The following is a 27,623-nucleotide window of genomic DNA, read 5'->3' as shown; positions in this document are numbered from 1 at the left end:
TTAAGATCATTTTTCCTGACTTTTATTCACAAAGGAAGCTACATAACTACATGAAGATTTTAGTCATCTGAACTGACTGATGGCAAAATTTGAATTACTGAAAAAAAAGAGTCATTGACTGTTTTTCAAGAAAGTTTCATCACTTCCCCGTGCCTATAGTTAACTGCAAAAGCCAACATACATGGCTTCAGTAAGGGTGAGTCTCCCCAGCACACATCCAAGTCCACATATGGATTCTTCCCAAATGGTGCCACAAGACACTAGACCCTATCTGCAGTGTCATTTCACCATATATGTGGAGCATGGGTGCTTTTTAAAAAAAATTTTTTTTATTGTGAAATTTTTGTTGTACATTATTGTTTATCAGTCACCATATAAGTGCATCCCTCCACCCCTTGTGCCCACCCCCCGAGCCCCTGGTAAGCACCAGACAGTTCTGTCTGTCCGTCTGTTGGTTTATCTTTCACGTATGTGTGAAATCATGCCCTATTTGTCTTTCTCTTTCTGGCTTATTTCACTTAACATATTACCCTCCAGGTCCCTCCATGTGGTTGCAAATGGGACAATTTTGTCTTTTTTTATGGCTGAGTAGTATTCCGTGGTATATATATATACCACATCTTCTTTACCCAATCATCAGTCGAGGGACAGTTGGGTTGCTTCCATGTCTTGGCTATAGTGAATAATGCTGCGATGAACATAGGGGTGCATATGCCTCTTTGGATTGTTGATTTGAGGTTCGTTGGGTAGATACCCAGTAGTGGGATAGCTGGTTCATAAAGTATTTCTATTTTTGCTTTTTTGAGGACTCTTCATACTGTTTTCCACAGAGGCTGCACCAGTTTGCATTCCCACCAGCAGTGGATTAGGGTTCCCATTTCTCCACAGCCTCTGCAGCATTTGTTGCTTTTTGTCTTGGTGATTATAGCCATTCTAATGGGTGTAAGGTGATATCTTAGTGTGGTTTTGATTTGCATTTCCCTGATAACTAGTGATGTTGAGCATCTTGTCATGTGCCTATTGGCCATCTATCTGTATATCTTCTTTGGAGAAGTGTCTGTTCATTTCCTCTGCCCATTTTTTGATTGGTTTGTTTGTTTTTGTGTTATTCAGTTGTGTGACTTTTTTATATATTATGGAGATTAATCCCTTGTCAGATATATGGTTTGCAAATATTTTTTTCCCAGCTGGTGGGGTCCCTATTCATTTTGATCCTGGTTTCATTTGCCTTGTAGAAGTTCTTTAATCTGATGAAGTCCCACTTGTTTATTTTTTCTTTTGTTTCACTTGTCTGAGTAGACATGGAATTCAAAAAGATCCCTTTATGGCTGATGGCAAGTAGTGTACTACCTATATTTTCCTCCAGGTGTTTTATAGTTTCAGGTCTCACCTTCAGGTCCTTGATCCATTTTTACTTAATTTGTTAGTATGGTGAAAGAAGATGCTCTACTTTCATTCTTTTGCAAGAGGCTGTCCAATTTTCCCAGCACCATTTATTGAAGAGACTTTCCTTTCTCCACTGTATGTCCTTAGCTCCTTTGTCCAAGATTAGCTGCCCATAGATATGAGGTTTTATTTCTGGACTTTCAATTCTGTTCCATTGATCTGTGTGTCTGTTTTTGTACCAGTACCATGCTGTTTTAATTACTATCGCTTTGTAGTATGTTTTGAAGTCAGGGATTGTGATGCCTCCAGCCTTGTTCTATTTCAGGATTGCTTTAGCTATATGGGGTCTTTTGTTGCCCCATATGAATGTTGGTATTCTTTGTTCTATTTCGTGAAGTATGTCCTTGGGATTCTGATTGGGATTGCATCGAATCTGTAGATTGCTTTAGGTAGTATGGACATTTCAACTATGTTTATTCTTCCAATCGAAGTGTGTGGAATATTTTTCCATTTCTTTATGTCATCATTGATTTCACTCAATAATGTCTTCTAGGTTTCATTGTATAGGCCTTTCACTTCCTTGCTTAAATTTACTCCTAGATATTTTATTCTTTTTGTTGCAATTGTAAATGGGATTGTCTTCTTGAGTTCTCTTTCTGTTAGTTCATTGTTGGTATATAGAAATGCAACTGATTTCTGTAAGTTGATTTCATACCCTGCCACTTGGCTGTGGTTGTTGATTATTTCTAATAGTTTTCCAATGTATTCTTTAGGGTTTTCTCTATATAAGATCATGTCCTCAGCAAACAGAGAGAGTTTCACTTCTTTGTTACCTATTTGGATTCCTTTTATTCCTTTTTCTTGCCTAATTGCTCTGGCCAGGACCTCCAGTACTGTGTTGAATAAGAGTGGCAAGAGTGGGCACCCTTGTCTTGTCCCTGTTTTCAGAGGGATGGCTTTCAGTTTTTCCCCATTGAGTATGATGTTGGCTGTGGGTTTGTTATATATGGCTCTTATTATGTTAAGGTACTTTCCTTATATACCCATTTTGTTGAGAGTTTTTATCTTAAATGGATGTTGGATTTTGTCAAAACCTTCTCTGCATCTATTGATATGATCATATGGTTTTTATTCCTCGTTTTGTTAATGTGGTGTATCACATCGATTGATTTGCGGATGTTGAACCATCCCTGTGTCCCTGGTGTAAATCCCACTTGATCATGGTGTATGATCTTTTTAATGTATTGCTGTATTTGGTTTGCCAATATTTTGTTGAGGATTTTTGCATCTATGTTCATCAGGGATATTGGTCTGTAGTTTTCCTTCTTAGTAATGTCTTTGCTTGGCTTTGGTATCAGGGTGATGTTGGCCTCATAGAATGTGTTAGGAAGTGTTCCATCTTCCTCTATTTTTTGGAGTAGTTTGAGAAGGATGGACATTAAGTCTTCTTTGAATGTTTGGTAAAATTCTCCAGAGAAGCCATTTAGTCCTGGACTTTTATTTTCTGGGAGGTTTTTGATTACTGTTTCGGTCTCTTTACTTGTGATTGGTCTATTCAGATTTTCTGTTTCTTCTTGATTCAGTTTTGGGAGGTTGTATGAGTCTAGGAATTTATCCATTTCTTCTAGATTGTCCAATTGGCATATAGTTTTTCATAGTATTCTCTTATAATCTTTTGTATTTCTGTGGTATCTGTTGTAGTTTCTCCTTTTTCATTTCTAATTTTATTTATTTGAGGCTTCTCTCTTTTTCTCTTTTTCTCTTGGTGAGTCTGGCTAAGGGTTTGTCAATTTTGTTTATCTTCTCAAAGAACCAGCTCTTTGTTTCATTGATCATTTCTACTGTTTTTTAAATTTCAATTTCATTATTTCTGCTCTGATTTTTGTTACTTCCCTCCTTCTGCTGACTTTAGGCTTTGTTTGTTCTTCTTTTTCTAATTCTGTTAGGTGTAGTTTGAGGTTGTTTATTTGGGCTTTTACTTGTTTGTTAAGGTGGGCCTGTATTGCTATGAGTTTCCCTCTCAGGACTGCTTTTGCTATATCCCATATGAGTTGGTATGGTGTATTTTCATTTTTATTTGTCTCCAGATATGCTTTGACTTCTTCTTTAATTTCATCAATGATCCATTGGTTGTTCAGTAGCATGTCATTGAGTCTCCACAGCTTTGTCACTTTCCCAGTTTTTTCCTTGTGGTTGATTTCTAACTTCATCGCATTGTGGTCTGAAAAGATGCTTGTTATGATTTCAATCTTCTTAAATTTATATAAGCATGCCTTGTTTCCCAACATATGGTCTATTCTTGAGAATGTTCCATGCGTGCTTGAGAAGAATATGTAATCTGCTGTGTTTGGATGGAGTGCTCTGTATATGTCTATTAAGTCCATCTCATCTAGTTTTTCATTTAGGTCCATTATTTCATTATTTATTTTCTGTCTGGATGACTTGTACATTGATGAGAGGGGGGTGTTAAGATCCCCTGCTATTATTGTGTTGTTGTTAATATCTCCTCTTAGGTTTGTTAATAGTTGCTTTATGTACCTTGGTGCTTCTGTATTGGGTGCATATATATTTAAAAGTGATATGTCTTCTTGGTGGAGTGTCCCTTTTATCATTATATATTGCCCTTCTTGGTCTCATTACCTGTTTTATCTTGAAGTCAACTTTGTCTGATATAAGTATGGCAACACCTGCTTTCTTTTGTTTGCCATTAGCTTGGAGTATTGTCTTCCCTTTCATTGTGAGCCTGTATTTGTCTTTAGAGCTGAGATGTGTTTCCTGGAGGCAGCATATTGTTGGGTCTTGTTTTTAATCCATCCCACCACTCTGTGTCTTTGATTGGAGAGTTCAGTCCATTTACATTTAGGGCAATTATTGATATATGGGGGCTTGTTGTTGTTATTTTATCACTCTTTTTCCGGTTCTTTTGCATTTCTTTTGTTTCTCATCCTGTGTGTTTCAGACTACTAATTTAGTTTGGTAGTTCTGCAAGGTGGTTCTCTTAGTTTTCTCTTTCTTTGTTGTGTGTGATTCTGTTCTGATTATTTGGTTAGTGGTTACCATGAGGTTTGTATAAAAATTCTCATGGATGTGATAGTCCATTTTTTGATGGCCTCTTATTCCCTTAGACTAAGTCGATTCATTCCCTTTCCTCTTCCCCTTCTACGTTACTGTTGTCACATTTTATTCCCTCTTGCATTGCGAGTTCGTGTTTAACATGATGAGGTTATATTTATGCCTAGTGCTTACCTTCCCTTGATCTTTGGTTTTATAATTAAGTATTTGCTAATCTATTTTGATAAAGGACTGCAATTTTTCTGGTTTTGTCGACCTGTTTTCCTCCTTCTTGAAAACTTTGAATCCCCTTTCTCTTTTTTTCCTCAAAGGGCCTTCTTGAGCACTTCTTGTAGTGGGGGTCTTGTGGCAATGAACTCCATTAGCTTCTGTTTATCTTGGATAGTTGTTATTTCTCCATCATATCTGAAGGATATTTTTGCTGGATAGAATATTCTTGGCTGAAAGTTCTTGTCCTTCAGAATTTTGAATATATCATTCCTCTCTCTCCTAGACTGTAAAGTTTCTGTCGAGAAATCGGCTGAGAGCCTGATAGGAAATCCTTTGTATGTTAGTTTTTTTTGTCTAGCTGCCCTTAATATTTTTTCTTTGTCGTTGACCTTTGCCAGCTTTACTATTATATGCCTTGGAGAGGGTCTTTTCGTGTTGATATATTTAGGAGATCTATTTATTTCATTCACTGGTATTTGCAGCTCCTTCCCCAGGTTTGGGAAGTGCTCATCTATTATTTCTTTGAATAAGTTCTCTGCTACTTTTTCCCTCTCTTTTTCCTCTGAAATACCTATAATCCTTATGTTGCATTTCCTAATTGATTTGGATGTTTCTCAGGGAGTTTCTTCATTTCTTTTTAGTCTTAGTTCTCTTTCCTCCTCCATCTGGAGCATTTCTGCATTGCTGTCCTCAATATTGCTAATTCTTTCCTCCATATTGTAAGCTCTGGTGCTTAAGGCTTCCAGATTTGTCTTTATCTCCTCTATTGTGTTTTTCATCTCTGAGATTTCTAATTGTTTTTTTTTTTATAGTTTCAATCAGAAACCCTTGATTTCATTGAATTGTCTGTCTGTGTTTTCTTGTGTTTCATTAAACTTTTTTATGATGGCTATTTTGAATTCTCTGTCGGTAAGGTTATACTTTTCTGTGCTTTCTGGGTTGACTTCTGAGTGCTTGTTATTTTCCTTTTGGTCTGGAGATTTAATATATTTTTGCGTGGTGCCTGTCAGTGTTGGTTTACTTTTCCTCACAATGAAAATATATGGTCGCAGTTTCCTCTTGCTGCCGCTGTCTGGGGGTAAAGGGCTATGTATGCTGGCCCTCCTCAATCCACGGGCGCTCTCGTCGGCCCCTGGCTGATCTGAGGTGTGGCTGAGTGGAGGCTGCTGAGGAGGAAGCATGGGAACAGCTGGAGCTCCAGTGTGGGAACAGCTGAGACTGGAGCACAGCTAGGCTGAAGCAGCTGGGGCTCGGGTGTGGGTGGGTTGAAGCAGCTGCAGCTGAAGTGCCCCTGGGCCAAAGCAGCAGGGGCTGTAGTGCCGCTAGGCCAAAGAAGCAGGACTTGGAGCACCGCTGGGCTGAAGAAGCTGGAACTGGAGTGCTGCTGGGCCAAAGAAGCTGGAACTGGAGTGCTGCTGGGCTAAAGAAGCTGGAACTCGAGTGTGCTGGGCCAAAGAAGCTGGAACTGGAGTGCTGCTGGGCCAAAGAAGCTGGAACTGGAGTACACTGAGCCAAAGAAGCTGGAACTGGAGTGCGCTGGGCCGAAGCAAGAGGAGCTGGAGTCCCGCTGGGCCAAAGAAGCTGGAACTGGAGCATGGTGGGCCGAAGTCGCTGGCATCAGGTCAGCTGGAGCCTGAGCACAGGCCAAGCCGAAGCAGCTGGAGCCAGGGGGAGGGTGGGTGGTCAAGCTGAAGGAGCTGGGGGCGGGGCAAGTGGAGCCGGGGAAGCTGGGGCCGTAGCTTCGTCCCGCTGGAGCAGCTGAGGCTGTGGCGTGGTGGGGCCTGAGCTGCCACTGTCCCTGGTGCAGGGGCACAGGCTCCTGCCGCTGCCGCTTGGGCCCAGACACCTGGGGGCCACTGCCTGTGGGGGTGGCGTGGTCACGCCGCCCCTGCTGGTGCGGCACGGGTGCCTGGGGGCTGCTGCCTCTGGGGACAGGGCTGAGCTGAAGTGTCGCTGTGCTGAAGTGCCAGTTGGGGGGGGGGGCGGGGGGAGGCGCTTACTTTCGTCTCCCCCATCTCAGAGGTTTCTTGCCTCACTGTCACTCTCAGCTCTTGAGGGGCTAGCTTGTTGAAACTACCCTTGCAACAGTTCTGCTCCCTCCATAGGTGGATCCCCTCTGGCTGTGAGGGATCTTGGAGAGCGCCATTTTTTACGTGGTGAGCTGCCCCTCCCCCTCCTCTGAGAGCCGTGTGGTCTCAGTCTCTGGGTCGCCGTCCTTGGGGAAGGAAGGGAGCTCCTCTTACCTCCTTCCACTTACTCTGGGGATTCCAGCACCTCAGTCCTCGGGTGTATGGCTGCCTGGGTGCGTCAGACGTCCCCTGTGTTGTGTGAATAGCTTTGGTTGGAATATGAATGTCCTTTTTGTTGTGTCTTAGAGGGGGAGAGTTCGCTGTGGGAAGCTCATTGTCGTGATGCTGACATCACTCCTATGGGTGCTTTTTGAGTTTAAATTTTTGTGTTCTAGATTTGTTTTCCATTATATGTATTCAACAAGCCTCATTTTTTTTTTAACATGGTGCAAAGGTAAATAGCTAAAATTTTCTGTCTACACCATCATAAATCCATTTACTAATAACTTGTGCATTACACGGTCCACAGCAAAGGGTGTGGAGGCAGCCTGGTTTGGCTTCTAGGTGCAGTGGAGAGACTCAACTTGTGCCCCCACTCCACCCTGAGGACACTGGATCCCAGTAGGACCACGTTTTATCTGTCTAACCCAGCCCCTGTCTTGCCTCAACCACTGTACTGATGCTTCCCCTCTCCCACTGAAAACCTGTCCAAATAAACCAATCTCCCTGAAATGGCTCATTGAGTCCAAATTCAAATGCTGTCTTGTCCTTGAACCATTCTGAATTATCCCAGATGTCTCCGAATTCCTGCAGTTCTTTGTCTCTCCCTTAGACCTTTTGTTGCAATCTTTTTTTTTTCTTCAGTTTCCCATGCATGTTTCTCGTTCCCTGGATAGGACGAAATTCAGGGAAGGATCCTGAATGTCTGTGTCTCCACTGCATCTGGCAGGATGCCTTCTACAATCCCTCCAGAACAGAAACGGTGTCTGTTCTGTCCTGGCCCTGGGCTGGGACATTGACATATAATAGAAATTACCTTGGTCTTTAACCCAAGGTGCTTTTGTATTGAGAAAAATAAGGAGACACTTAGAATACAGGGCCATCCTACAACAGTGAAGGTGAGCACAGTGCCCTTTAGGTTAGCTTGAGGCTGGTGGTTCCAGAGTAAGGGAAGCTTCTGGAAAGGTTAATGTACACCTGATAAATGCTCATAAATCAATTAATTGTGTGTTTTAGATCATGGAAACCAAAGAATTAGGTAACAAATTTGGATACAATGTGGGCAAAAACTCCTCATTTTTGTGAAGCAGACACTAAGCTAATTACAACTGGGCTCAGTAAGCGACCATGTCCATCCCCAGTGAAATCTCGAAGCCCCTGCATCTCCGAGGAGAAGGCCACGCTCTCTGAGGAGCTCCTTCCTTTGCTTCCTGAGCAAATAGGATTACCATAAAATGTGCTGCTGCTTTTGACGGTGGGGTTTTCTAATTATCTGTTTGACTGCTCAGCACTTGGAGCCTCTTTCACAGCAAAGACGGTCTCTAATCTCAGCAAGTCACGTAAGTGGTTTATGGCAGAATCTGTCGAGAACTACTTCAAGGTCATTACATACTTGGCAGGTGCATTTTTGAATGAGAGCATGACGTGCCATGTAAGAGAGCAAATGGAGATTGTATTCTGAGGACAATTTGTGCAGTTATTATCACAAGATCCTGAGAACCCTGAAGGGAAAGTTGGAGATGAGTGGAGTGCAGCCCCTTGGGCTGCCACATCTCGAGGCTGTAATTTTGTTGGCTGTAAATTTTTTCATCAAATAGTTTTTAACGCTCATTTGGTTCTAAAACAGTAGACCACCTTTTACGTAAAGTTAATAGGTTTTCCACATTCTATTTCAGTGGTGCAAAGTATTCTATAGGATGGATACATGGTCTGTTGTTTAACTAGCATGCTATTGATGGTGTGACTAGTTTTTCTCTAAACAAATCAGTTGGAAATAAGTATATGTATACATTGACCCTTACATACATGTGGGGTATTTCTGTAGGATACATATCTAGAAATGCAGTTGCTGTTTTCAAGGTCTGTGCACTTATTTGTGTAGTTATTGCCAAATTTTACTTGAAAAAATTTTAAGATGTTGTTCCAAATTACTACCATCATTAGTGTACAGGGTTGCTTTTTTACACTCACAAGCACTGAGTCGTAACGATTTTAACTTAAAAATTGCTAATCTAACGATGAGTAATGATTTTTTAAAATGATGTATGACAGGGAGAGATCGAGTGAGATAGCATATATGTGTACATTAGAGGGGAGTGGCAGCAAGCCTCATTTAATTTAAAAATATTAAAATAGTAATTTAAAAATATAATCAAAATTCCTTGGCTTATTTGTATGCCTGGTATATCATTTTAACAGTGAAAGACCTTCCTATGATGTGTAAACTTTACAATTTACTCCCTTCTCCTAAATCTAAAATTAAAATTTATACTATTTGAACATATTGTGCTCTTTAGATGGAGGATAGTGACTCATGTACTTTATAGTAACCTACAACAAACATTTTATTAAAGAATGTAAAACTGACTCCAAATGAATATTATAAATGGCAGAACTCAAACTAACAACTTAGTATTCTCCTAGCTTCATCTCCCTTAATTCTCCTTTTAAATTTTTATTTTATTCTGGTAAGAGCACTTAACATGAGATCCACCCTCTTACAAAATTTTAAGTGTGCAGTGCAGTTGCTGAGATTAAACATTACATATAATTTTCAAAATAGAACTTTTTGGAATTTTGACAAATCCCTTCCTTCTATAAAGCACATGGGGGTGGGGAATCAGATAAATGAATGAATGTGGATCTGTACATGTCAGTCACCACTCCAAGCAGCACTTTATTAAATGTTCCCTGGGGATGGGAAGTGGGGAGGGAGGCAGCTGTGGAAGGAGGACACCCTCCTGTAAGCAGCCTGCGCCAGTTGAGGGAGGAGCACGGGCTGAGCTGCCACTGAGCTGATCAGAAGGCGATGTGGACCGTAGAGCGCTAGACTGAGGACTGGAAGACATGCCTCATTGAAACTACCAAGCTTGAGGCCCAGCTTCTTCCTCTGCAAATGACGGCAATAATTATTACCTGGGCTACCTTATTGGGATTTAGTGAAAATCCCAGGAATAATACGCGTGACAGCATGTTTCAAATTGGAAAATCCTATGCGACAGAAGTGTGTTAAAACTGTCATACATTTTGGCTTTGAAAGGTAACAACAATAACTATAGTGCTATATTAACAACTTTTTAACATATACAGTTAGGTTTGTTAGACCAATACCTTTTCAATGGACAGTTTGTTTAAATTGCTACTTCCTAAGTAAATCATGAAAAAATATCTAGGTTTGTTTGGATTTTCTGAGTTATTTTTGACATATTTAAAATGTAATCTTTGTGCCGATCTCCAGTTTGCAGTGTTGGAGCTCTTAAGACCCCGTCTGGGGTGTCTGTGCTGGGTTCTCAGAGCCCTGCTAGGTGGCATTCTTGTCTCCATGCCATCTCTGCCGACCTCTCTCCATACCCAGGTATCCAGCACAAATGGAGGCCCTGGGGACATTCCACCCCTCCAGGAAGCAGGGACTTCCATTCCCAGAGAGGTTCCACAGGCAATAGAAAACTAGCTGGTGCCTAAAATACGCTGTGGGTATGCCTCGACAGAGCAGTGCATCCTCTAGTGGCACGTTGTGCTGTCGCTGCCTGCTGCTCTTCGCGGATTGTTTCGACTGCAGGCAGACGTGGCTAAGGTGACCTCAGAGGTCCCTCCCAACCTGAGCGATACAGTTTGAGCTGATCATATGTACATTTGACCTCAGGTGAACCTGCAATCAGTAGAGCCGAACAAACACTTCTGAATAACTTCTGGGCATGGAGACCTTGCTGGGCTGAGAGGTGGGCTCTGAAGGGTGAGGTCAAGGTGGGCTATAGTGGGACGCCTGAGTCAAATCCCAGCCTCCGCACTTCCTGACTAGGTCTAGAATGCTTTTTTTCCTGAGCTGCTTTGTTCAGTAAACGTTTACTGGGAAACTAGTTGTGCCATGCATTTCTCAGGATGCTGGAAATGTAGCAGTTGACAAACAATGTCTTTGCATTCACAAAAGCTTAAATTCTAAGGTAGGGGATGAGACAGTTTTAAAAAAAGCAAATATATGATATGCCAAATGGTGATAAATTCTATGTGGAAAAGCAAAGCAGGGAAAGGGAATAAGGAGGGCCTGGAGTGTATGTGTTTGTGTGTGTGCATATGTTTGTATGTGTCTGTGTGTGTGTTTGTATGTGGGCGTTTGTGTATGCCTGTGAGTGTGTCTTTGTGTTTGTATGTTTGTGTTAGTGTGTATTTGTAATTGTGTGTGTGTGTGTGTGTGTAGAATGAGAGACCTTAAGTGACTGAGGGACAGCTGTGTGACTCTGGAGAAACAGCATTCCAGGTGAGAACAAGCTTCTGCAGCAGGAGCTCTCTGGAGTGTTCTAGAACAGCAAGGGGACTAGTGTGTGTGGAGGAAAGGAGTGAGGGAGCAGGATGGACATGGTTAGAGGAGTGGTCCTCATCCTAGGGGCCGCCAGGGCCCTGTGAAGACCTGAGAGGAAAGACAGTGTGCACCATCTAGGAGGAAAGACTCTCTGGGGGCAGGTGGGTAGGGGTTCTGCAGACTGAGGTGGTTTTCCTCTGGCCACTTGGGGTGCAGTGTGCAAGGCAGGAGAAGACTGGGCACTTCTGATTAAGCAGTGTTGCATTCTGCAGTAGAGGACAAAGAAGAGAGAGGGGGCAGATGATTAAGGGGGATGTGAGGGGAGGGACCCTGACCTCCACTGGGGAGAGAGGGGAGGGACATGGAGCGGTGTGAGGCCGTGAAGGCGAATGAGCAGACTGGAGGGCTTGGTGGGTGTCAGGCTGGTTGACTGTCCTTTCCTTCATTTAATGGTCTTGGCATCCTTGTCAAAAATCATTTGACAACATATGTGTGGATTTATTTCTGGGATCTCTCCTCTATTCCATTGGTCTATGTATCTGTTGTCTGTAGGTCTATTAAATTGGTTTTTATCCCAATACCAATGACTGTAGCTTTTGTAGTAAGTTTTGAAATCAGGATGTGTGAAACCTCCAACTTTGTTCTTCTCTTTCAAGATTTTGGCTATTCGGGGTCCCTTGAGATTCTATGTGAATTTTAGGATTTTTTTTCTATTTCTGCAAAAATAGTCATTGAGATTTTGATAGAGATTGCACTAGGTCTGTAGATCACTTTGGGTAGTAGGGACATTTTGACAGTATTAAGTCTTTCAATCCACAAGCATGGAATGTCTTTCCATTTATTTGCATCTTCTTTAATTTATTTCAGTACTGTTTTGTAGTAGTGTCAGTGTAGAAGTCTTTCACCCTCTTGGTTAAATAATTACTAAGTATTTTATTCCTTTTGATGCTATTGCAAATAGAGCTGTTTGCTTAATTTTCTTTTCAGATGGTTCATTTTTAGTGTATAGAATTGCAACTGATTCTTGTCTGTTGATTTTGTATTCTGCTACTTTCTGAATTGATTTATTAATTCTAACAGTTTTTTTTTTGTGTGGAATCTTTAAGACTTTCTACATGTAAGATCAGATCATCTGCAAACAGAAATAATTTTACTTCTTCTTTTCCAATTTGGATGCCATTTATTTCTTTTTCTTGCCTAAGGGCTCTAGCTAGAACTTCAAGTACTATGTTGAATAGAAGCAGTGAAATTGGGCATCCTTGCCTTATTCCTGATGGTAGAGGAGAAGCTTTCAGTCTTTCACCATTGAGTATGATGTTTGCTGTGAGTTTTTAAAATATGGCTTTTATTATCTGGATATATTTTCCTTCTATTCTTAGTTTTTTGAGTATTTTTTATCATGAAAGGGTGTTGAATTTTGTCAATTGCTTTTACTGCATCAATTGAGATATCTTTTTTTGTGTGTGTGTGTGAGGAAGATCAGCCCTGAGCTAACATCCATGCTAATCATCCTCTTTTTTGCTGAGGAAGACCAGCTCTGAGCTAAAATCTATTGCCAATCCTCCTCCTTTTTTTTTTTTTTTTCCTCCAAAGCCCTAGTATATAGTTGTACGTCATAGTTGCACATCCTTCTAGTTGCTGTATGTGGGACATAGCCTCAGCATGGCCGGAGAAGGTGCGTTGGTGCGCGCCCGGGATCCGAACCCAGGCCGCCAGTAGCGGAGCGCGTGCACTTAACCACTAAGCCACGGGGCCGGCCCTTTTTTTTTTTCCTTTATTCTGTTAATGTGGTGTTTAACATGGACCAGTTTTCTTATGTTGAACCATCCTTGCATTCCAGGAATAAATTCTACTTGGTCACAATGTATAATCCTTTTGCTATGCTGCTGTATTTGGTTTGATAATACTTTGTTGGATGATTTTTGCACTAGTGTTCATAAGGGATATTGGTTTGTAATTTTCTTTCCTGTAGTGTCTTTGTCTGGCTTTGGTATCAGGATAATGCTGGCCTCATAGAATAAATGAGGAAGTGTTCCTTCATTTTCAGTTTTTTGGAAAAGTTTGAGAAGGATTGGTGTTAATTCTTCTTTAAATGTTTGATAGAATTCAGCAGTGAAGCCATCAGGTTCAAGCTTTTCTTTGTCAGGAGATTTTTTGATTACTGATTGAATCTCCTTACTAGCCATAGGTCTATTCAGATTTTCTGTTTCTTTGTGTTTAGTCTTTATAGGTTTTCTGCTTCTAGGAATTTTTACATCTTATGTAGGTTATCCAATTTGTTGCTGTACAATTGTTCATAGTACTCTCTTATAATCTTTTTTATTTCTATAGAATCAGTAACAATGTCCCCACTTTCATTTCTGATTTCAATAATTTGAGTTTTCCCTCTTTTTTTAGCTAAATATTTGTCATTTAAAAAAATCTTTTCAAAGGACCAACTTTTGATTTCATTGACTTTCTCTATTGTTTTTCTGGTCTCTATTTCCTTTGTCTCTGCTATAATCTTTATTATCACCTTTCTTCTGTTAGCTTTGGTTTTAGTTCTTGTTCTAGTTCCTTTGGTTTAAAGTTAGGTTGTTTATTTGAGATCTCTCTTTCTTTCCTTTTTTTTTTTTGTGAGGAAGATCGGCCCTGAGCTAACATCTGCCAATCCTCCTCTTTTTGCTGAGGAAGACTGGCCCTGGGCTAACATCCATGCCCATCTTTCTCCTCTTTATATGGGATGCCTGCCACAGCGTGGCCTGACGAGTGATGTGTCGGTGTGCGCCTGGGATCTGAACCAGTGAACTCCGGGCCGCCACAGCGGAGCGCGTGCACTTAACTGCTTGCGCCACCGGGCCGGCCCCTCTTTCTTGTTTTTTAATGTAAGCATTCATAGCTATACATTTTCCTCTTAGCACTGCTTTTTTTGTGTCCAGTAAGTTTTGGTATATTGTGTTTTTGTTTTTATTTGTTTCTAAGTATTTTCTAATTTCCCTATGATTTTTCTTTGATCCATTGGTTGTTAAAAAATGTGTTTGTTTAATTTGAACAATTTTATGAATTTTCCAGTTTTCCTTCTGTTATTGATTTCTAACTTCATTCCATTGTGGTTGGAGATGATACTTTGTGTGATATCTAGCTTTTAAAATCTATTCAGGCTTAATTTGTGGCCTAACATAAGGTTTATCCTGGGAAATGTCCTATGTGCACTTGAAAAGAATGTGTATACTGTTGTGTAGAGTGTTCTGTATATATCTATTAGATGTGGTTGGTTTATTGTGTTGTTTAAGTCCTCTATTTCCTTACTTATCTTCTGTCAGATTGTTCTTTTCATTACTGTGAGTGGGGTTGAAGTCTCCAACTGTTATTGTAGAACACTGTTTCTCTCTTTTAATTGTCAGTTTTTGTTTCATATATTTTGATGATCTGTCAGGTGCATAAATGGTTACAGTTTTTATATCATCTTGCTGTATTGAATCTTATTAATATATAATGTCCTTTGTCTCTTGTAACCTTTTTGACTTCAAATCTTTTTGGTCTGATAATAGTATAACCACTTCTACTCTCTTTTGTTTACTATTTGCATGGAATATCTTTTTCCATATTTTCATTTTCAATCTATTTATATTTTTCGATCTAAAATGAGTTTCCTGTAGACAGCAATAGTTAGATCATGTGTTTTTATCCATTCTGACAGTCTCTGTCTTTTTATTGGAGAGTTTAATCATTTGCGTTTAAAGTCATTACTGATAAGGAGAGACTTCTGTCATTTTGCTGTTTGTTTTCTATATGCTTTATAGCTCTTTTGTCCCTCAATTCCTGCATTAGTCTTCTTTTGTGTTTAGTTGATTTTTTGTAGTGAAATGTTTAAATTCCTTTCTCATTTACTTTTATGTGTATTCTAAGGCTATTTTATATTTAGTTACCATGGTGATTACATTTAACATCCTAAAGTTATACACACTCTAATTTGAATTTATATTAGCTTAACTTTAATAATATATAAAAACTCTACTCCTTTGCAGCTCTGTTCCCACCCGCTTTGGTTGTTGATGTCATAAAATTACCTCTTTATACATTGCATGTCCCAAAACATGAACTATTAATTCTTTTAAATGCATTAGTCTCTTAAGTTATGTAAGAAATAAGGTTTGGAATTACAAATCAAAGGTACAGTGATACTAGCTTTTAGACTAATAATTATTTTTTCTTTTCTTATTATGCTAATCTCTTAAATCATGTAGAAAACAAAAGTGCAATTACAAACCATTGTTGCAATAATACTGGCTTCTATAATTGCCCATGTATTTACCTTTATTTAGATCTTTATTTCTCCATACAGCTTCGAGTTCCTGTATAGCGTCATTTCATTTTAACTTCCAGGACTCCCTGGAGCACTTTTTGCAGGCAACTCTAGTGGTAAGGATCTCCTGCAGATTTTGTTTATCTGGGAATGTTTTAATTTCTCCTTCACTTTTCTTTCTCTGTTTTATTGAGATATAACTGACATACAACATTGTATTAGTTATAGGTGTATTCTCCCTCATTTTTGAAGGACAATATTCTGGATATAGAATTCTTGGTTGAAGTTTTTTTCTTTTAGTGCTTTGAATATATTGGCACACTGCCTTCTGGCCTCCAAATTTTTTATGAGAAATCTGCTGATAATCTCATTGAGGATCCCTTATTTGTGATGGTTCACTCCTGTCTTTCTATTTTCAAGATTCTCTCTCTGTCTTTGTCTTTTGGAAGTTTGATTATAATGTGTCTCAGTATGCATCTGAGTTAATCTTACTTGGAGTTCATTGAGCCTCTTTGATGTTTAGATTCATGTCTTTCATCAAATTTAGGAAGTTTTCAACCATTATTTCTTCATATATTCTTTCTCTCTTTTCCTTCGAGGACTCCCAAAATGTGGATATTGCCCTGCTTGATGGTGTCCCAAAGGTCTCTTAGGGTGTGTTTGCTTTTCTGCAATATCTTTCTGTTCCTTAGACAGTAATTTCCATTGTCCTGTATTCAACTTTGCTAATTCTTTCTTCTGCTTGCTCAAACCTGCCTTTGAATCTCTCTACTAAATGTTTCATTTCCTTAATGTACTTTTTGGATCCAGAGTTCATTTTTGTTTCTTTTTAGATTTTGTATCTCTTTATTGATGTTTCCGTTTTGCTCATATATTGTTTTCTCCACATATTCCTTTAGTTCTTTGAGCATCTTTATTATAGTTGTTTTAAAGTTTTTGTCTAGTATATCTGCCACAAGTTTTTCAGGGACAGTTTCTCCTTATTTTTTTTCCTTTGAATGGACTATACATTTCTGTTTCTTTGTATGCCTGTGATTTCTTGGTTGAAAACAGGACATTTGAATATAAGAATGAGTTACTCTGGAAATCAGATTCTTCCCCTTCCCCAGGGTTTGCTCCTTTTTGTTATTGTTTTGTTTACTACCCTTGTTTTTTTTTTTGTTGTTCTAGGCTGTCTGTATGGTGAGGATCAGCCTGATGTGTAAACTTAAGGTCTTCTCAGATCTTTTCTGATCCTTTCCTTGGTCATGAACAGTCACTTTCTAATTTTCCTTGTATATGCAATTGTTTTTGAATGTCCTAGTCTTTAATGTCTGGCTTTCCAAATAGACAAAAAGAGAACGTGAATGTGGGGAGAAAAGGGTGCTGGCTTTTTAAATCCCCTTGAAATTATTTCAGCCAGAGAGGGAGGGGTTTTCAACAATGAGGGGAGTTGCAACATGTTCATGTTGAGTGTGAGTACACACTCCTGAAGACAGAGTAAGCCAGCACTTCATCCTTTTATCTTCCCCTGTTTTAGACAACCAATGTTTTAATTGCCTGTTCCAATTCCCGATCAAACTAGTAGTCTGAGGAGGATATCTCTCTACCCAAAAATGCCCGCCTACCTCTTTCTTTGCACTTCTGTCATCAGAAGCAGCAATCAGTGATCAGCACGCAGATCTCTAATATGTGGAAGACAGAGTCCTTTTTGCCCATCCTGGCTCCCACAAGCCATGTGAAGGCTGCTCCAGAAACATATGCACAACTGCCTGTCATGAGGCTGGGGTGAGGGATGGGTAGCTGCTACTGTGCTAAGATCTGAAATTGACTGAAATTAACTTCAATTTACCATCCAAGTCTTCCCTTGGAAGTTGCAAGCCATCAATAGACCCTAGAATTCCAAAATAGTTACATCAGACAGAGTCTTCCAGTGAAATTGTTGTCTAGGTGAGGAGACAGATTTTTGGTGCTTCCTACTGTGCCATCTTCCCAGAATCCCCTCCCTTATTGTGTTTTTGATTTGCATTTTCTTAGTGACTAATGATGTTGAGCATATTTTCATGTGCTTGTTGGATATTTGTATATCTTTTTTGGAGAAAAATCTATCCAAATCTTTCGAACATTTTTTTAAATTGGGTTGTCTTTTTAATGTTGAGTTGTAAGAGTTTTTTTAAAAAATATATTCTGGATACTAGACTCTTATCAAAATCATGATTTGAAAATATTTTCTCCCATTCTGTGTCTTGTCGTTTCACTCTCTTGGTAAAGTCCTGTGATGCACAAGTTTTTCATTTTGAGGAAGCCAGATTTATATACGTAGTTTTTATTTTGTTGCTTGTGTTTTTGATGTTATATTTAAGAAACTGTTGCCAAATTCAAGGTCATGAAGGTTTACTTCTATGTTTTCTTCTAAAAGTTTGGTAGCTATAGCTCTTAAATTTAGGTATCTGATCCATTTTAAGTTAATTTGTGTATATGATGTGAGGTAAGTGTCCAACATTGTTTTTTCGCATGTGTATATTCAGTTGTCCGAGCACCATTCATTGAAGACTATTCTTTCCCCATTGAGTAGTCTTGGCATTCTTGTTGAAAATCAACTGACAATAGATATATGGGTTTACTTTTGGACTCTAGATTCTATTCTGTTGATCTATATGTTTTTCCTTATGCCAGCCACTACTACACTCTTTGATTATTCTACTTTGTACTAAGTTTTGAAATCAGGAAGTATGAGACCTCCAAATTGTTCTCCTTTTATAAGATTGTTTTGGCTGTTTGGAGTCCCTTGAAATTCCATATGTATTTGAGGATCAGATTTTCTTTTTTTGCAACAAAAGCCCCTTGGGATTTTGGTAGGGATTGCATTGAATATGTAGATTGTTTTGGATAGTAGCAATGTTTTATAGTTTTCAGTGTATAAGACTTGAATCTCCTTGATTAAATTTATTCCTTGGTTAAATTTAGATTCTTAAATGTTTTATTCTTTTTGATACTATTGTAAATGGAATTATTTTGTTAATTTCCTCTTCAGATTGTTCATTGCTAGTGCATAGAAATACAACTAATTTTTGGCGAGTTGATCTTGCATCCTACAACATTGCTGAAGTTGTTAGCTCTAACATTGTGTGTGTGTATGTATTCTTTGGGATTTTCTATATATAAGATTGTGTCATCTGCAAATAGAGATAGTTTTACTTCTTTCTTTCCAATTTGGATGCCTTTTTACATCTTTTTCTTGCTTAATTTATCTAGCTGGAACTTCCAGTACAGTGTTGATTGAAGTGGCAAAAGTGGGCATCCTTGATTTAGTAGGTTCCTCATCTTAAGGGGAATGCTTTCAGTCTTTTGTGATTGAGATTGATGTTACCTGTGAGTTTTTAATATATGCCTTTTATGACTTTTAGGAACTTCTCTTCTATTTCTAGTTTATTGAGTGTTTTTATCATTAAAAGCTACTGCATTTTGTTAGTTGCTTTCGCTGCATCTTTTGAGATGATTGTGTAGGTTTTTTCTTCATTCTATTAATGTGGTGTATTACATTAATTTTTGTATGTTGAACCTCCGTTGCAGTCCTGTGATAAATCTCACTTGGTCATGAGTACAATCCCTACTGCATTTGGTTTTCTAGTATTTTGTTAAGGATTTTTGAATATGTACTCATAAAGGATATTGTTCTCTAGTTTTCTTGTGATGTCTTTGTCTGGCTTTGTAATGATAACCTGATAGAATGAGTTAGGAAGTATTCCCTCTTCTTTTATTTTTGGAAAAGTTTGAAAAGGAATTCACCAGTGAAGCCATCTGATCCTGGGCTTTTCTTTGCTGGAAGGTTTTGATTGCTGATTCAACCTCTTTACTTGTTATGGGTCTATTCAGATTTTCTATTTTCTTTGTGAATCAGTCCCTGGCATCAGTCCTTTAGGGAAACCCCTCTCAGGTCAAAATCAACAAACACAGTTTCCCAGGTAGAAGGTCTGCTCTGCTCTCTTTGGAACCAGATGCTCACACAGGGAACATGGACTGCTATCTTCAAGATGCTGTACTGGGTAGGAGCATTGTCCTAGTTAAGTTAAAATCTCACAATGTTCTTCTGCTCTGTTTCAATGGCATTTCTCCTGGCTCAGCGTTTACTTGTTTATTATAAACCTTTCACTAGTTTTGAGAGTTCTGATAAGGTTGATTCTGACAATTTTTGCCAAGTTTTTCTGTGTTTCTTGGGAAGAACATTACCAAGGTCTGTACTCTGCCATTTTTGCTGATGTCGATACTATCAAATAAACTTGTGATACACAGTCACTATTTTCTCCAACATCAGTTCTTTTAATCTGGAATTTTAAACATTCTCATCGTTTTACTATCTTATATAAGCTCTCTGCTGAAAGCACTCTATTACATCCATTAACCCATGGCTTTTGTGTCTGGGTCACATTATATCAGCTAATAAACCAGCTGTTTTATCTTCATGAGACTTGGTTTATTAGCTTTTCATTTCTTTTCTGACTGAAATGAGCAATCTTTGCTTTAGGGGACATAGTCCCTCAGATCTGAGTCTTATAAAGAATATTTTTGTGTGGCAGATTCTCAGTATATATACAAGTGTGACATGGAATGTCTTTCTCATTTGATTTCTGTGTTATCATATTTTTACAGATCCTGGAACATGTGTGTACATCTCTTCTGCTTTCCCCTTCCATTTTCTGAGACCTCATTCTGTCTTGACACACCTGCCGTTGACAGCTGTTACTAACCTACAGCTGCTGTGTAAGGATCCGTAACACTCTCACTTTGTGGTTTTTCTTGTTTTCACCAGCAACCATCTGATGTTCTGGAGGCTCAGCCTGGTGCTTCTGGGTCCACGTGGGCTGGCTGTACTCAGTCTCTGAAGATTTCGTGCTGGTGAAAACAACAGACAGGCTGCCATTGAAAAAGAGATGTGCTTATTAAATATTTGTTTCCTTCGTGTGCAGGTTGAATTACAGATTTTTTAGAACAGAAAGGGACCTTTGAAATCTTCTGTTCAGTGTCTTCATTTTACAAATTAGGGAATGCAATTCACAAAAGTCCATCAGCCAGCAGATCCCTCCACCCCAGGAGAGCATACCCCTTGCTGCACCGCACAATTGCTGGTGTCTTCATCTAGATGGTCCTTCTCCAGAGGTTTTCATTGAGCCTGATCTGGCAGCTGGAATGTCAGATCCTGTGTGGTGCAATTTAAAGGGAATTGCGAAGGTGCCTCCTTTCCTAACATGTTTTCCTTGCATCTTGCCTCAGTCCTTGAAATCCTACCACTGTTCATTCCTCTGGACCTGTAGTGGTTGGTATGAATGAGGGTGTCTCCTCAGGAGGGGTAGCTAGTTCAGTGCATCAGTGCTTGAGGAAAAGACCCTGGCACTTGGGGCTTGAAGCGGGAGAGGAAAGGACTATGTAAGTGAAAAGGGATCAAACTAAAGGCAGTTTCAGTCAGATAGGTGAGCCAGAGGCAGAAGAGCAGTGGAAAAGTGGGAGGGGCTCAGCCAGGCTGACTCAGGTCAAATCCTGGCTCTGCCACTTATTACTGTGTGACTTTGAGCAGACTGCTTAAATACTCTGCATCTCAGCTTCCCCATCCATACAATGGGGATAGTAATAGTAGAAGGGATTAATGAGAAAAATATACCAAGTGCTTATAACAGTACACTAAGTACTCTATGAGTGTTAGCTGTTATTGCTTCATAATTACTGTTTGTAAACATGTATTAAGCACCGCGGCTCCCTGGCGGATTGCGGGATCGTGCGTTTCGGTATGCACAAGGCCCTGTCCTGAGTGCTTTCTCTTCATCTCTACTGTTGGCTCTTCTACTGGATGTAGAGAAAGATTATATATGCTGATACCAGGATCTTTTTGTGTAAAGAAAGGCCTTTAGAATTTTTATTTTTTTCATTTTAGAAAGATACCAGGATGGACAATTTTGGCAACAATGCTTGGGCACTCAAAATTAAAACCAGTTTTCCATATTATAGAGGCTCAAAAAGTTAGAGAGTGACCTAACTGGCCATAGAGAAGGAAGTCCAGATGGTATCAACACTATTGCATCCTATAAATATGACTTCCCTTCAGTGCATTAATGTGTTCATGATGTCTTACTTCATGCAGGGAGGCGGCAGAACATAGTGACTCAAAGTTTGGTCAGATGACCTGGTTGCAAGGCCGACTCCGTGGGATCATGAGCAAGTATATAACCTTGTGAACCCCATGCCTCCTCATTGAAAAACGGGGATCATAGTAATTATGCATTCCTCCTAACAGTGTTCTGACAACAAAATTGGTTTTATGCTTGCAATTCATGTAGCAAAGGGCTTGGCACATAGTAAACATACATAATTAACATTAGTGGTTGCAAGTATTTACTCAATACAGTCAACAGACCTTTATTAACTGGCTGCTTCCATGTGCCCCACCCTGGGTACTGAGCCAAGGACTCAGGCACTTGCCCTTCCCATTTCAATTGAGTGATCAATTATTCAGAGGCTGCAAGTGTTACTGTTATTTCCTTGTTATTCCTTTGGAAACCAGAGCTCAGAGAGTCTCAGAGCATTGCCCAAGGCATGTGGGAGGACATAGGATTCCAAAAAAGTGCTATCAGACTCTCAAGCTTTTCACAGCACCAGACTGCCTTCTTGAAAAGTTGTCTGCCGTGGTATTTGTAACTTGCTTAGTCCAGAAAGCAGTGTTTCCCAATCTCAACCAAGGAAAATAGATGACTGGGTTGTGACCATACAGATGGGATTGCCTTTCCTGGGTTCTGGTTAAAGGCTGCGGCCCTGGGGAGAGGAAGCCCAGGTTCTAGGGACCCAGAGCACATAGGCAGATGGCAGTACTGGCAGTACTTCTGCAGTGAGCAGGGAGAGTCAGATGCCTTCTTATCTTGATGCAGTAGGGCCTAAGAGCATTTTTATCCCCTTGTGTTTATTCTACCCACAAATGGTTATTTTAAAAAATCTACCATGAAGATTTTTTTCTTGTTCACAAAAGTAATAGATGTTTACTGTTGAAATTTGAAAATACAGAGCAGCATATAGAAGGAAAAAAATCCTAAATATCACCATTTACATTTCAGTATATACTTTTACAGATATATACATTATAACGTACACACGTATACATCTTCACGGTTTATGCTGAAAATACCACTTTACCCCCTACTTTTTACACAAAGCACGTCATAAGTAGCTGTGCAAGTAACTTCTTCCACACTATGGTTTCTTATAGCCATGAGTTAAAACTTTGACCTCTATATATGACCTTAATATAATCTCCTCCCTGAGAGGCAAGATCTCTGCAAACGAATAATGCAATACAGGCTTACCTCGGAGATATTGCGAGTTCAGTTCCAGACCACCGCGGTAAAGCAAATATTGCAATACAGTGAGTCACACAAATTTTTTTGTTTCCTAGTGCATATAAAAGTTATGTTGACACTATACTCTAGTCTATTAAGTGTGCAATAGCATTATGTCTGAAAAAACAATGTATGTGTCTTAATTAAAAAATACTTTGTTGTTAAAAAATGCTAAGCATCATCTGAGCCTTCAGTGAATCATAATCTTTTTTGCTGGTAGAGGGTCTTGCCTTGTTGTTGATGGCTGCAGACTGATCAGGGTGGTGGTTGCTGAAGGTTAGGGTGGCTGAGGTAATTTCTTAAAATAATACAGCGATGAAGTGTGCCGCATCAATTGACTCTTCCTTTGACAAACGATTTCTCTGTAGCATGTGGTGCTGTTTGATAGCATTCTACCTACAGTAGAACTGCTTTCAAGATTGGAGTCAGTCCTCTCAAACCCTGCTGCTGCTTTATCAACTAAGTTTATGTAATATTCTAAATCCTTTGTTGTCATTTTAGCAATCTTCACAGCATCTTCACCAGGAGTAGATTCCATCTCAAGAAACCACTTTCTTTGCTCATCCATAAGAAGCAACCCCTCATCCGTTAAAGTTTTATCATGAGATTGCAGCAATTCAGTCATATCACATCTAACTCTAATTCTCTTGCTGTTTCCCCCACATCTGTAGTTACTTCCTCCACTGAAGTCTTGAACCCCTCAAAGTCATCCATGAGGGTTGGAATCAATTTTTTCCAAACTCCTGCTAATGTTGATATTTTGACCTCTTCCCATGAATCACAAATGTCCCTAATGGCATTAGAATGGTGAATCCTTTCTAGAAGGTTTTTAATTTACTTTGCCCAGATCCATAATAGGAATTACTATCTATGGCAGCTATAGCCTTACGAAATGTATTTCTTAAATAATAAGACTTGAAAGTTGAAATTAGTCCTTGATCCATGGGCTGCAGAATGGATGTTGTGTTAGCAGGCATGAAAACAACATTAATCTCCTTGCACATCTCCATCAGAGATCTTGGGTGACCAGGTGCATTGTCCATGAGCAGTAGTGTTTTGAAAGGAATCTTTTTTCCTGAGCAGTAGGTCTCAACAGTGGGCTTAAAATATTCAGCAAGCCATGTTGTAAGCAGATGTGCTGTCTTCCAGGCTTTGTTGTTCCATTTATAGAGCACAGGCAGAGTAGAGTTAGCATAATTTTTTAAGGCCCTAGGATTTTCGGGATGGTGAATAAGCATTGGCTTCAACTTAAGTCAGCAGCTGCATCAGCCCCTAACAAGAGAGCCAGCCTGTCCTTTGAAGCTTTGAAGCCAGGCACTGACTTCTCCTCTCTAGCTATGGAAGTCCTACCTGGCGTCTTCTTCCAACGTAAGGCTGTTTTGTCTACATTGAAAATCTGTTATTGAGTGTAGCCCCTGTCATTAATTATCTTAGCAAGATCTTCTGGATAATTTGGTACAGGTTCTACGTCAGTACTTGCTGCTTCACCTTGTACTTTTATGTTATAGAGAGAGCTTCTTTCCTTAAACCTCATGAACCAACCTCCGCCAGCTTCCAACTTTTCTTCTGAAGCTTCCTCACTTCTCTCAACCTTCATAGAATTGAAGAGAGTTAGGGCCTTGCTTTGAATTAGACATTGTGGCTGGTTTGATGTTCTGTCCAGACCACTAAAACTTTCTCCATATCAGCAATAAAACGGTTTTGCTTTCTTATCATTCCTGTGTTCACTGGAGTAGCACTTTTAATTTCCTTCAAGAATTTTTCCTTTGCATTCCCAGTGTGGCTAATTGTTTGGCTCAAGAGGCATAGCTGTTTGGCTCAAGAGGCCTAGCTTTTCAGCTTATCTTGGCTTTCAACATGCCTTCCTCACTAAGTTTAATCATTTTTAGCTTTTGATTTAAAGCGAGAGACGTGCAACTGTTCCTTTCACTTGAACACTTAGAGGCCATTGTAGGGTTATTGATTGGCCTAATTTCAGTACTGTTGTATCTCAGGGAATAGAGAGGCCCAAGGAGAGAGAGAGAGAGAATGGGAAACAGCAGTTGATGGAGCAGTCAGAACACACTCACAATATTTATTAAGTTTGCCATCTTATATAGGCATGGTTCGTGGTGCCCTAAAAAAATTACATTAGTAACATCAAAGATCACTGATCACAGATCGTCATAACAAATATAATAATAATGAAAAAATTTGAAATATTGCAAGAATTACCAACATGTGACACAGAGACGCAAAGTGAGCAAATGCTGTTGGAAAAATGGTGCTTATAAACTTGCTTGACACAAGGTTCCCACGAACCTTTAATTTGTAAAAAAAATGCAATATCTGCGAAGTGCAATCAAGTAAAGTGCAATAAAACGAGGTATGCCTGTACTGGGTTGTCTGCCACATTGATGTCTCCCGTTGTCAATGTTTGAAAAATGAAATGTCAGTTAACAAATTCCACAAGGACTGGGATTTAGCCTGTCTTGTTGCCATCATATCAGCAGTGTCTGGCTCAGGCCTCTGTGTAGCTAGCTGTCAGCAACTCCGTTGAATAAGGGCATTAATGTGGTTGTTTTGGCTAATGTGTATGGATTTTGTGGAATTTTGTAGGATTGTAAGAATGTGTAATATGTATGTGTGTTTGTGTGTATATATGGGTATATATGTATATAATCTTCTATAGTGACAAAGGGGAGTTCTAGGAATCAAGATCTACCCTATAATCACATCTGGAAGCTCTCCACAACAGGCATTCAGTTTCTCTCCCGTCACGACACATCACTTTCCTACAACAGATATGCGAAATATAAGCTTTCTCATTTGATATTGTTTTCTTTGGCTAGATATTTGGTCATGTGCTAAGCATGGTAGTATCTTACGGTGGAATCCCTTCCTTCTGGAATCACATGTGTTTGTCTCTCATTATAATTTGCAAAACCTTTCTGGAGTTCTCATGACCAACTTTATACTAATCACTTGCTAGCAAAGAATGATGCCACAGCACAGGGAGGGGAGACAGGTATCATCTGCTCCCTACTCTTTCACTAAATTTAGTTTTTTTCTCTTGGGATGCTGTGTTCTGTGGAGCGAGTGTTTGGGAATTAGTCTCTTCAAAGAGAAGCCTCCAGGGCCTGCCCCTGTGGAGAGGTCCCAGACACTTGGGTGTGCCCATACCTCTTCCTTCTGGCCCAAGGGCTGCACTCCCTTAACTGGAAGCCAGAAAGGACATCCATTCCCCTGGATCTCTCTGCTCTCCTGCCTTCCTCTTCACACCACCCCAGTCCTTGGACACAGATGCCCGATTGATGTCTTTCCTGCATTTTGAGACTGAATTCCTCCTGGCTGCAGAGTTTCCCCAGAGGCCCGCCTTCCCTTGTTATGTGCCCACGACAGCTCTTCATTTTCCAGCAGTTCAGCGTGACCTGGATTCTCACATCTGATAAACAGCCACCATATGGTCAGCCTGGCAGGCTTTGGATTCTTGCATTCAGAAATGCTGCAATTCATCACGTACCCAGCAAAATGTAGACCATCAGCTCATACTAACTCATGACAAACTGTTCCTTCACTGATTCACAGTAGATGCCATCACACAAAGCAGGGTCCTGGTTTCCATGTGTTTTTTCCTCGTGTTTATTATTCAATTTAACAAATATTTATTGAGTACAGCTGTGTAGAGGCCTTGGACTCAGATTTTTCAAGGCTGCTGAGCATGGTGAGAGAAGGTCTCTTCCCTTCAAGAGTATCTAGTCTGCTGAGCAGCTAAAATGTGCATAGAAACATCTGGTAAACCAGATGAGGTGTTGTGCCTCTGTTGTATTTTGGAGATCAGGAAAAATTGGATCTTTCAGCAGAGAGATGATGGATTGATTATTCCCCCTTTTTTGCTCATGCTTCTTGTATCTTTGGACTTTGAAGGCAGAGCTGCAGGGCTGCAGGCTTAACTGTGTTAAGATAAGAATATCTAGTCAAAAATAGGCAACTCTAGATAAAGCATGAAATTAGAACCAGCATTTACCTGCCAATTGTCAGGAGCTCTGTACACACATTTCATTTGTATGTTTTCTGAGAAGGAAAAATAATCATGAGATATTAATTTCTCTTTGTAAATTTATTTTTCAAATCTGGAACCACTTCTAAAATAATTAATAAATTTGAACTGGGTCAGAAAAAGGACAAGGTTTAAATCCTATCCACCTCCTTTTGGGGTTTGTTTTTGTTTTCTATTGCTATATCGTCTCCATCTCTATGTTAAAATGTTTGTGAACCACGTGCTGATGTGTTATTTGCATCAGTGCCTTCTACTAGATTCTGAGCTCTGGTGGACGGGTACTTGGAGGTTCTGACCTGCATCCTGGCACATAAGAAATGTGAATGATGGAGAAAGCTGCATAGAGAAAGCCTGGGATGAGTGGAACAAAGTGGTTTGGGGCAAGGGGTGTGGGCTAGTGGGAGCCTTGGGTACATTGAGCTTAGTAAGAGGGACTTATTTACCTGAGGCATAGCCACATGGGTGGAAAGGGTTAGGAAGAAAGAGCATCTTCCCTGTAGACACAGCTCGCCTCATTCACAATTTTTTCTGAGACATAGAAAAAATTTTCCAGTTATTTTTAACCCTTTTTTCTCTCCCCTTTGTCTCTCTCTCTCCTTCTCCCTCCCTTGCTTCCCTCTCCCTGTCCCAAATCTTTCTTTCTTTCAGGGCTCTGGCTTTAACTTTAACATTCTCTAAATTATCTGTT

The 27,623-nt window shown here is 39.8% G+C and overlaps 1 protein-coding gene across 1 annotated transcript in view; it reads left to right on the top strand.

The window, feature by feature from the left end:
- GABRG3 (gamma-aminobutyric acid type A receptor subunit gamma3) overlaps positions 1-27,623 on the top strand; it is a 643,128-nt gene that overhangs the window by 106,942 nt on the left and 508,563 nt on the right. The window lies entirely within an intron of this gene.

Source organism: Ceratotherium simum, chromosome 3 (genome assembly GCF_057802395.1).
Source record: "Ceratotherium simum simum isolate JZ-2026a chromosome 3, ASM5780239v1, whole genome shotgun sequence".
NCBI lineage: Eukaryota > Metazoa > Chordata > Mammalia > Perissodactyla > Rhinocerotidae > Ceratotherium > Ceratotherium simum.
Note: the sequence above shows the minus strand (reverse complement) of the source record. Positions and strands in the feature narration are given on the sequence as shown.